The sequence below is a fragment of the Oncorhynchus keta genome, chromosome 10, assembly GCF_023373465.1.
Source record: "Oncorhynchus keta strain PuntledgeMale-10-30-2019 chromosome 10, Oket_V2, whole genome shotgun sequence".
Taxonomy (NCBI): Eukaryota; Metazoa; Chordata; class Actinopteri; order Salmoniformes; family Salmonidae; genus Oncorhynchus; species Oncorhynchus keta.
Genome location: NC_068430.1, coordinates 47,764,304 through 47,776,691, shown reverse-complemented (window position 1 = coordinate 47,776,691; position 12,388 = coordinate 47,764,304).

Sequence of the window (12,388 nt, the reverse complement as noted above, 5' to 3'; positions counted from 1 at the left end):
GACTCTAAGATAGAGGAGCGATAATGCTAATTTTGGAGCGCCGACTCCTAGTATAGCCTAGTGAACGCAACCTGTAACGTTAAAAATAAATGTAACACAGCGATTGCATTTAGAAGAAGTGTATCTTCCTATACATATGTAAAACATGCATATTTAGTCAAAGTTTATGATGTGTATTCCTTGTTAGCTGACGTTATCTGCCGGAGCTATCGGCATTTCTCCTGACATTTTAGTAGCATTTTTTGAACGATGCATCATTGTAAACAGAGATTTATGGATATATATAGCAGATTATTGAAAAAAAAATGAATGTACTGTGTAACATGTTATATTACTGTCATCTGATGAAGATTTCAAAAGGTTAGTGAAATGATTTTTCTTTTAATCCTGCGTTTGTTGATTGCATATTTTTTCCTACTTGGCTATGCAAATGAGCTATGTCTGTGGTGGTGGTTTGACATAAATATGTGCTATGTTTTCGCCGTAAAACATTTTAGAAATCTGACTTGCTGGGTAGATAAACAACTTGTTTATCTTTTATTTGAGCTATTTTACTTGTTAATGTGTGGAGGTTAAATATTTTTAGGAATATTTTTTCGCATTGTGCGTTATGCTAATGAGCTTGAGCCGTAGTCACGAACCCGGATCCGGTATTGGTGGACTATGAGGTTAAAGGCTGAGTTGACCTTGGTTCAAAGAAATTATGAGTTGGATTGCAAATGTTACTTACTAGATGAAAATGCCCCCATGACGATGCCGGGCACTGGCTTGGTGAAGAAGGAACGTTCATGGATCTGCCGAGTGATCTTGTTGGTTCGCACTAGCTGCTCAATTGCCTGGAGCACAGAGAGTAGCATAGAAACTCATCAAGACATTGTTAGACCCTTGTTAGTGTGCAAATTGTTATGCCGGTGTGAGAGAGCAAACACACCATTGGGTGCACACTGCCTGCCCTAGAGTACACCTACAACACCAGGTGTCACCGGAAGGCAAAGTAGATCATCAGGATCTCCAACCACCCAAGCCATGCCCTGTTCTCCCTGCTTCAAACACTCAGACGTGAACCAGTACAGGAGCATCATGGCAAAAACTGAAAGACTTGCCAAAAGTTTCTAATCTCAGACCAGACCATCGGGCTGCTGAAAAGCCACCCCCTTTCCCCTGCCCAAAAAGGTTTCTTGTTTTTATTTCCCTCAATAGTCATGCTGCTGCTCCCCCTATTGTCAAACCACCATACCCCCTCAGCAATCGGTACTCTGCCTCTACCCCAATGGAGATGTATTTATTAATCACTGCCACAGTTGTTATTATGTACACAGTGCATTCTGAAAGTATTCACCCCCCTTGACCTTTCCACAATTTGTTATCTTACAGCCTTATTCACCCACAATACCCCATAATGACAAAGCAAACCTATTAAACATAAAAATGGAAATATCACATACACATAAGTATTCAGACCCTTAACTCAGTACTTTGTTGAAGCATCTTTGGTAGCGATTACAGCCTCGAGTCTTGGGTATGATGGTACAAGCTTGGCACACCTGTATTTGGGGATTTTGTCCTATTCTTCTCTATAGATTCTCTCAAGTTCCGTCAGGTTGGATGGGGAGAGTCACTGCACAGCTATTTTCAGGTCTCTCCAGAGATGTCCGATCAGGTTCAAGTCCGGGCTTTGACTGGGCCACTCAAAGACATTCAGAGACTTGTCCCGAAGCCACTCCTACGTTGTCTTGGCTGTGTGCTTAGGGTCGTTGTCATGTTGGAAGGTGAACCTTCTCCCCAATCTGAGGTCCTGAGAGCTCTGAAGCAGGTTTTCATAAAGGAACTCTCTGTACTTTGCTCCGTTCATCTTTGCTTCAATCCTGACTAGTTTCCCAGACCCTGCCGCTGAAAAACATCTCCATAGGATGTGACGCTTGGCATTCAGGCCAAAGAGTTCAGTCTTGATTTCATCAGACAAGAATATCTTGTTTCTTATGTTCCGAGAGCACTTTAGGTGGCTTTTGGCAAACTCCAAGCAGGCTTTCATGTGCCTTTTACTGAGGACTGGTTTCCATCTGGCCACTCTACCATAAAGGCCTGATTGGTGGAGTGCTGCAGAGATGTCCTTCTGGATAATTCTCCCATCTCCACACAGGAACTCTGGAGCTCTGTCATAGTGATTATCGGGTTCTTGACCAAGGCCCCGATTGCTCAGTTTGGCCGGGTGGCCAGCTCTAGGAATAGTTTTGGTGGTTCCAAACTTCTTCAATTTAAGAGTGATGGAGGCCACTAAGTTCTTGGGGATCTTCAATGCGGCAGAATGTTTTTGCCACCCTTCCCTAGATCTTTGCCTCGACACAATCCCGGCTCACCAGACAATTCCTTTGACCCTCCACTGTCAACTGTGGGACCTTATATAGACAGTGTGTGTGCCTTTCCAAATAATGTACAATCAATTGAATTTACTCCAGGTGGACTCCAATCAAGTTGTAGAAACATCTCACGGATGAGCAATGGAAACAGGATGCACCTGAGCTCAATTTTCAGTCTCATAGCAATGTCTGAATACAGTATTTCGTTTTTTTTTTATTTGTACATTTGCAAAATCTGTTTTTCGCTTTGTCATTTTGGGGTATTATGTATAGATTTATGAGGGAAAAAAGTATTTAATCCATTTTAGAACAAGGCTGTAATGTAACAAAATGTGGAATAAGTAAAGGGGTCTGAATTAATTCCAAATGCGCTGTATAGTGCTATTTCTATTTTTGTTTGTTTATTACAATTTTAATTATTTGATTTAACTTAGTCCTGCATTTTGTAGCTCGAAGCCAGATGTTCACTGTACCCTGCAATCATACCTGCAACCCAGTGCATTTGACTATTAAACACTCTGAATCTCTAAAAAAGAGCAGAATCAACAACCTCTGCATAATCAAAACAGTTGCTTTGTGATAAGGTGTTAAACTTCAAAGTTAACCATTGTTACGTAAATAACAGCTGAAAAGTACCAGTGACCTGGCTTTGGCCCCAAGTGAATGCAGGTCTGAGACGGGGGTTTGGGAGACACTGTGGCCCTGTCCAATGTCACTCCTGGACAGGGACAGACAGGAAGGAGATTACCCAACCACTCTGAGGCAGTGGGTGTGTGGCTAGTGAGACAGAGGTGTGCTTACAGATCTGAAAGATAGGCACAGCATTATTTGAATCAGAAGTCAGTTCACTTGATAATTCAGCGGAATTCAGTATTCTTCATACTAATGATTTGTACAACTTGAGACAGATAAACAGTACAGTACAAATAAATCTAAACATAGTATGTAATGTAACACATATAGGTGATGTGCATGTGGTGGTTTCAAATAATTAATGTTACTACAGATAGCTAGCTCTACCCATGTGTCTATCTGATATTATAGCTAGCTAGTTGATGTTGTTCTAGTTAGCTCACCCAAGGCAGGCTTTTCTCCTCCTCGCCGGTCTGCAGATACATGACTACATGATCATGATATTGTGGCTGAAACATTTAACAGAAACAAGAACAACAACAACTAGCTAGCTATATCAGTTAGACATTTACAGGAAAAGCAGCTCATATAGTAAGCCAATAAAATGAATATAATGGCATTGGTTCGATATTGACATCAAGCTAGCTAATCAAGATAGCTCTCACCTTTTATCTCTGTAGCAGTTAGCTCTCATCTCGTCTGGGCACTGCATCAACAAGACGAAGCAACTGCACATCTAAATCTTCCTCCCCATCCCCTTAAGTAATAATGCCCTCGAAGCTGGTGTTTGGAGTATATATAGGTGTTGTTAGGCCTGAGACAATGTATATATATCCTCCAAACACCGGCTTCGAGGGCATGATAACTTTTATACAATGGGTTGCCAAAAAAAATTCAAATAATGATTGACATACTTTCATAAAAATGATGAATTTATTTATACTATTTCATCGTTACCACAAGATATAGTCCCAACATTTGCTTTTTTAAAAGCTGTTTTCTAGAGACTTATTTGGTGACATCTACAACAATGAGTTAATGAGGAAATCAGGTGCAATTTCGCCTAGCATGGAAAATGTGCTCGCTTGTCAGGACACTGTTGTTCAGAGGAGCTAGCCAACAACACAGCATACACAATCACTTCAGACTGAAGTTGCAGACTGCAAACTAGTTGCACTTCTTTACGTTGGACCTTTTTTCAATTGACATTTCTTTGTATATATTCATAAAAATGATGCCAGCTGATTCATGATTTCGACTGGCTGAAAAAGGCTGCCTGCCTGTCTCTGTCTCGTCCTGACTCCTGACACGTTCTTTAATATGGGAGAGCTGGAGATCCAATTTGAATATTGAAACAATGTTGCAAATGTCGGAGAGACAGACAGCAAGATTAATACAAATATCCGCTGTTGAAAACTAAATGTTCGTCTAAAAGAAATGTAAGATAATGTCTAGATGCTTTTTATAGTGGAAATCAAGTTTATAAATTGCTTGGTTGGGCTGATGGTTGGGCTGATGATTGAGCAGTCAGATGGAACAGAGTAAATAGCATATTAACTTCATAGATTTAGCCAGTGGTAACTTATGGAATAGACATGGGCTGGAATGCGGTTTCAACCAATCAGCCACGTGATTTCAATAGAAAAGAGGCTAGCTGTCATCAGCTGTGTAGCAGTTATGCTATGTGGAAACACTAGTTATAATTCTTTCCATCATTTTCCTCACCAACGCCTTGCTGCAGCTTTCATCTCTCGGCATGTCCAGCCCATCCATTATCTCAGCCAATTATGGCTAGCGGGAAGGTTCCTGTCTTTTTCCGTGGCTAAACCATCTAGGCTTGTAATTTTTCTATTTTTTCCCCCCTATTTACTGATGGCATACAACTTTGTTATTAAGGCACATGAAAGTTCATATATTCCAGAATGCATTTCGGCCCAAAAATGTATGTTCATGTTCAAATGCCTCTCCTGTGAAGTAGTGACATGCGACATAAGCCTAGATTCCTGAAATGAGTCACAATTAGTGACACAAATCAGAACTGATTATACAGGTGCAACTCATATTTTACATGTGCAAATCATACTTTACATGCTTTTGTCTCTATTTTAGCTCCATAAAATCCACACAGGTCCACAACAATTTACAATAGGTATTTTTTTCCAGAAACTGTCAGATATATGGCAAATGTCACTGTAAAAGTTTAAAACATTCTGCCAACACCTCAAGAGACATTTGATCAAGTTCCCCATAGTTATTTCCTGTTGAAACGGCTTTGGCCTTATTCCAATAAGTCCAAAGTATACAGCAAGGGTGTTATTGTCACCATAAAAGGTGAATCGACTGAATATACCACCTGGTTTTACAGCTGTTACAAATGGACTGTTTCATCATTCATAGGCTTCTAGCCAAGCACAGAGAATACAGCTTGATAGATGTGAGGACGGTGGTCAAAGTCTATAAGAGCACCCAACTGAGCACCAGTATCCAAAATAGCGGGTTAAATTGAGCTTCAAATCAAATCGAATCAAATATTATTTGTCACCGAATACAACGAAGTCATTTGTAAAGTGACTATGCATTGATAATAATAAGCTGCTACTCGCTAATAAGCTGCTACTCACTGCTGCTACTCGCTGATAATAAACAGTGAGTAGCAGCAGTGTAAAAAAAAGGGGGGTCAATGTAAATAGTCAGGGTGGCCATTTGATTAATTGTTCAGCAGTCTTATGGCTTGGGGGTAGAAGCTGTTAAGGAGCCTTTTGGTCCTTTGACAATTTTTTGGGCCTTCCTCTGAGGCCTAATATATAGTTCCTGGATACAATTGAATTGAAGTAGTTTGATGGGCATTTTATGTAGCTATTTTGTGTAGATATCTTGAAATTGCATTTGTGTACCTGCATTGAATAGAAATTGAGCAGTTACAGTGTAACAATGTATAATTACAACATTAACTATCATGTAATAATAGTGTAAAAATGTAACTTAATGCAACTTAATGCAATGGCGTCTTAGCCAGACTGACAGGTTTCCCACGCCTCAGTGACCGGTCCACTCCTGATCTCTGGGATCATCATTTTGGTCAGCGTCCTGCGGCTGGAGCCATGCTTCGGGGAGGGGGGTACTGTCACGTGTGCTCCCTCTCCGGCCTCTAGGTCACCAGGCTGCTCATTGTGGCGCACATCTGTCACCATCGTTACACACACCTGCCTGTCTTCAGACTCACCTGGACTCCATCACCTCCTTGATTACCTTCCCTATATATGTCACTCCCTTTGGTTCTTTCCCCAGGCATTATTGTTTCTGTTCCAGTGTCATGTCTGTGCGTTGTTCATGTTTTCTTGTTTTGTATTATGTTACGTTTATTTATTAAAACACTCACTCCCTGAACTTGCTTCCCAACTCGCACAAGTTACAAAACATTTTTTAAATTATGTTTATGGAATGTTTTTAATTCATGCTTTGTTTTGAAATGTTCAATGCTGATTTAATGTGAATTAAATTTAACTTCATGTGTCAGTTAAACTATGTTGCATAGTAAATCCCATGTTCTTTATGTGTGTGGCGTATGGGTCATTTCTCTCTCACTCTAGTATGGAAGTTCAGCTAGTCTACACATTTTAAACATCTTATCCTGTTTTTTTACACAGTTTTATAACTTTAAAAAAGCTAAAAGAAAAATACTATTGCTGCTACTAATAATAGTTCATAGGATCATTATTGTTATTGCTGAAGGAGTCACATTCAATATTTGTGGGCCGTAGTGATATGTCATTCAGGGTAACAAAATATTGTCATACAGTATAACACCAGTATTTTATATTAAAATACAATAACTTTGTTTTGTTGACTCAGAGAGACAAAAGGAAATCTCAAAGGATGACGTGAAAGATGTTTTTAGATTTTAGCATTTTTTTCAGTGTAAAAGGCAGGAAGTTTTTGTAAAAAACCTAGAACAAATTTTTAGTTGTACCTGTGGACATCAAATATGTGGTATTCAAAAGAATATAATGTCATTTTTTAATAATAATAATAATATATGCCATTTAGCAGACGCTTTTATCCAAAGCGACTTACAGTCATGTGTGCATACATTCTACGTATGGGTGGTCCCGGGAATCGAACCCACTACCCTGGCGTTACAAGCGCCATGCTCTACCAACTGAGCTACAGAAGCTTTCTGGATAGTTATATATCTGCCAGTCTAAGCATGGATATAGAACCTTGTGATTATGAAAAATTAGCTAAATATGACATTTTACTAGAGTACATTCATATGAATCACAATAAAAATGAATTATTGGCTTTATTCTTGAATATAACTAATATAAGGGCATAAGTGATACTCCAATGTACATAAAAAGGCCTTTTAGGGAATTGTAATTGCTTTTTTATTTTTTTGCTACTTTGAAAATGGATTAATTAATTAAGGCATAATTCTAATAGTCATATATAATTTTCAAACATTCAGTCATGTTGATATTTGGCTAACATTATAAAAGCAGTATGAACTTGAGGAGACAATGAACTGTGCTTTTATTTTATTCCAGTTCATGAGTTAACATTGTGTTACTCATCTCTCCTGTAACTTCTCCCTGGCTAACCCCCAAGACTAGATAGCATGATACTTCAAACCTATGCTGTCATTTAGCCACTAGGTTGGTGTAACAAGTGCGCTGAGAGTCAGGAAGCAAGTTCAGGGAGTGAGTATTTTAATAAATAAAAGAAACAATGAACACAAAACACAAACAGTCAACCGACACGAAAACAGTCAATAACACCTGTGGAAAGAACCAAGGGGAGTGACAGATATAGGGAAGATAATCAAGGAGGTGATGGAGTCCAGGTGAGTGTCATGAGGCGCTGGTGACAAGGTGTGCGGGATAATCAGCAACCTGATGACCTAGAAGCCGGAGAGGGATTACACGTGACAGTGGGTTAAGAAAACTACATATGTTTGGAACCTTAAACAAGTAAACAACACTCCCCTACTATCAGAGTTCTAGAACATTGTGTGTGCTATTAGAGAAAGCAGAGAGAAAGCAGAGAAAACCATAGGTTGTACATTAGGATTGAATGGTGGGATCCTGGAAACCGAGATTTACTACCCAAAACCACTCCCGTTTCCTGGGATAAATAACTGCGAGAAACTGGTAAATTCTAATAATTTATTTATATGAACAGCGTAACATGAAATGGATCTGTTAAACTATATACAATGTCTAAATCTGGCTTCTCTATGGCTTCTCTCTGCATGATTAATCATCAATGCACAGGGTGGGGACAGACAGCCCATCTCAGTATGGAGCACAGTTCACAATACCTGTAGAGCTATCATCTCATCGTGGTATCTTTTTTTCTTGTGACAGGCAGGCCTACATTATATGCAGCATAGCCTATTCTACATTTGCATTGACAAGAACCAAATCATTTACCCATCTCCATCTGGCTTTCGGGGACACCTTATTTTTTTTGTGTAAAAGCTGCAGAGTTTTAAAACCTACATTGTTGCTTTAAATCAGTGCATGTGCTAGCACTCTCCCGTAGTCTTTCTCTCTCTATGAATTCCATTCAAATTGCATCCAAAATAGACAGGCTAATTCTGTTCAATATTGAAATATATCAGTGGAGGTTCCTTAGAGAAGGGGAGGACCATCCTCCACAGTGAATTTCTTAAAAAAAAATGTAAGTGAAACATTAAAAAAGTGATATTTTTTAGATAAAACTAGACTAAATATATTCACGTCACCAAATAATTTATTAAAACATGCTGTTTTGCGATGAAGGTCTACAGTAGCCTCAACAGCACTCTCTGGGGTAGCATTGATTTCAATTCAAAACCTAGGACGCTCATGGTTCCCCCCTTCCATAGACTTAAACTGTAATTATGATAACATCTGGAGAACGTCCTAAAACCGATCAGAGCTCTTACAGCATGAACTGACATGTTCTCCACCCAATCAAAGGATCAGATAATGAATCTATCTTCAGCTAGCTAGCACTGCAGTGCATAACATGTGGTGAGTAGCTGATTCAAACAGTTAACATTCATTTCATCAAAAATGAAGGAGACGGAATAGATAGAGCGAGAGAGAATTTTTTTTTTTTTCACTTATCTAGCGAATGCAGCTAGCTAGTTTAGCCTACTCAAACACCTGGCTCAAACAGAGATGTTAGCCAGCTTGTTATGGCTATCAAATACTAGATCTCTTCCAAGTCAAGTTAAGCTTTTGGTTTTAGAAATGCATTGCCACTGGGGCCCGCCAGTGTAACTGTTAAAGAAATCAGCCAAGACCTCAGAATTTTTTTTGTAGACCTCAACAAGTCTGGTTCATCCTTGGGAGCAATTTCCAAGCGTCTGAAGGTACCACGTTCATCTGTACAAACAATAGTACGCTGTAACGTCGTTCTTCGTTTGTAGAAAGAGAGTCGGACCGAAATGCAGCGTGGTGGTTACTCATGACTTTAATGAAAAAAGTGACACATAAAATAACTATACAGATACAAAAACAACAAACGGAACGTGAAACCTAATTACAGCCTATCTGGTGAAACTACACAGAGACAGGAACAATCACCCACGAAATACAAAGCGAAACCCAGGCTACCTAAATACGGTTCCCAATCAGAGACAACGAAAATCACCTGACTCTGATTGAGAACCGCCTCAGGCAGCCAAACCTTTACTAGACACACCCCTAATCAACCACAATCCCAATGCCTACAAAAACCCCAATACGACAATAAAATAAACCCATGTCACACCCTGGCCTGAACAAATAATTAAAGAAAACACAAAATACTAAGACCAAGACGTGACAGAACCTCCCCCCCCTAAGGTGCGGACTCCCGGACGCACCTCAAAACCATAGGGAGGGTCCAGGTGGGCGTCTGTCCATGGTGGCGGTTCCGGCTCGGGACGTGGACCCCACTCCATTAATGTCCTAGTTCCTCCCCTTCGCGTCCTGGGATAATCCACCCTCGCCGCCGACCATGGCCTAATAGTCCTCACCCAGAACCCCACTGAACTGAGGAGCAGCTCGTGACTGAGGGGCAGCTCGGGACTGAGGGACAGCTCGGGACTGAGGGGCAGCTCGGGACTGAGGCAGCTCGGGCTGAGGAGAAGCTCGGGACTACTGAGGGGAAGCTCGGGACTACTGAGGGGAAGCTCGGGACTGAGGGGAAGCCCAGTACTGAGAGAAAGCCCAGTACTGAGAGGAAGCCCAGTACTGAGAGGAAGCCCAGTACTGAGAGGAAGCCCAGTACTGAGATGAAGCTCAGGCAGGTGGTAGGCTCCGGTAGATCCTGGCTGGCTGGCGGATCTGGAAGATTCTGGTTGACTGGCAGATCTGGAAGAGACTGGTTGACTGGCAGATCTGGAAGAGACTGGTTGACTGGCAGATCTGGAAGAGACTGGTTGACTGGCAGATCTGGAAGAGACTGGTTGACTGGCAGATCTGGAAGAGACTGGTTGACTGGCAGATCTAGAAGATCATGGCTGACTGGCAGATCTAGCTGCTCTATGCAGACTGACAGCTCCTTGCAGACTGACAGCTCTGGCGGCTCCATGCAGGCTGACAGCTCCTTGCAGACTGACAGCTCCTTGCAGACTGGCAGCTCTTTGTAGACTGACAGCTCTGGCTGCTTCAAACAGACTGACAGCTTTGACTGCTCAATGCAGGCTGACAGCTCTGACTGCTCCATGCAGGCTGACAGCTCTGGCTGCTTTATGCAGACTGACAGCTCTGAGTGCTCCATGCAGGCTGACAGCACCCTGCAGACTGGCAGCTCCTTGCAGACTGACAGCTCCTTGCAGACTGGCAGCTCTTTGCAGACTGGCAGCTCTTTGCAGACTGACAGCTCTGACTGCTCCATGCAGGCTGACAGCACCCTGCAGACTGGCAGCTCTTTGCAGACTGACAGCTCTGGCTGCTTCATGCAGACGGACAGCTCCCTGCAGACTGGCAGCTCAGGCTGCTCCGAACAGGCAGGAGGCTCCGACAGCGCAGGAGAGGAGAAATGCTCTGGCTGTGCTGAACAGGCGAGGCGCACAGAAGGCCTGGTGCGTGGTGCTGGCACTGGTGATACTGGAGCGAGGACACGCACAGGAAGCCTGGTGCGGGGAGCTGCTACCGGAGGACTGGTGTATGGAGGTGGCTCTGGATAGACCGGACCGTGCAGGCGCACTGGAGCTCTTGAGCACCGAGCCTGCCCAAGCTTACCTGGCTCGATGCCCACTCTAGCCCGGCCAATACGAAGGACTGGTATGAACCGCACCGGGCTATGCACCCGCACTGGAAACACCGTGCGCTCCATAGCATAACACGGTGTCTGCCCGGTCTCTCTAGCCCACCGGTAAGCACAGGGAGTTTGCGCAGGTCTCCTACCTGGCATAGCCATACTCCCTTTAAGCCCCCCCCCAATATTTTTTTTTGGGCTGCTTTTCGGGCTTCCATCTGCGTCGCCGTGCTGCCTCCTCATACCAGCGCCTCTCCACTTTAGCCGCCTCTAGTTCCTCCTTGGGGCGGCGATATTCACCAGGTTGAGCCCAGGGTCCTTTTCCGTCCAGTTCTTCCTCCCATGTCCAATTCTCCAAGAGGTGCAGCCTCTCCCACTGCAACTGCTCTTCACGATTAACAGGGAGAGTAGGCTCAGGTCTGACTCCTGACTCTGCTACTCTCTCCCTGAGCCCTCCCCCAATAAATATTTGGGGGTGACTTTCGGGTTTCGCTCTGCGCCGCCGTGTCTTTCTTTTCGACTCCATTCCCCTATAGCCCTCTTCGCACTGCTCCAGCGAATCCCAGGCGGGCTCCGGCAATCCCTCTGGGTCGGCCACCCACCTGTCTATTTCTTCCCACGTCGTATACTCCAAGCCTCTGCTGTCCATAACGTCCTCCCTTCGCTGCTGCCTGTTAACACGCTGCTCGGTCCGAGTGTGGTGGGTGATTCTGTAACGTCGTTCTTCGTTTGTAGAAAGAGAGTCGGACCGAAATGCAGCGTGGTGGTTACTCGTGACTTTAATGAAAAAAGTGACACATAAAATAACTATACAAATACAAAAACAACAAACGGAACGTGAAACCTAATTACAGCTTATCTGGTGAAACTACACAGAGACAGGAACAATCACCCACGAAATACAAAGCGAAACCCAGGCTACCTAAATACGGTTCCCAATCAGACAACGAAAATCACCTGACTCTGATTGAGAACCGCCTCAGGCAGCCAAGCCTATACTAGACACACCCCTAATCAACCACAATCCCAATGCCTACAAAAACCCCAATACGACAATACAATAAACCCATGTCACACCCTGGCCTGAACAAATAATTAAAGAAAACACAAAATACTAAGACCAAGGCGTGACATACGCAAGTATAACCACTATGGGACCATGC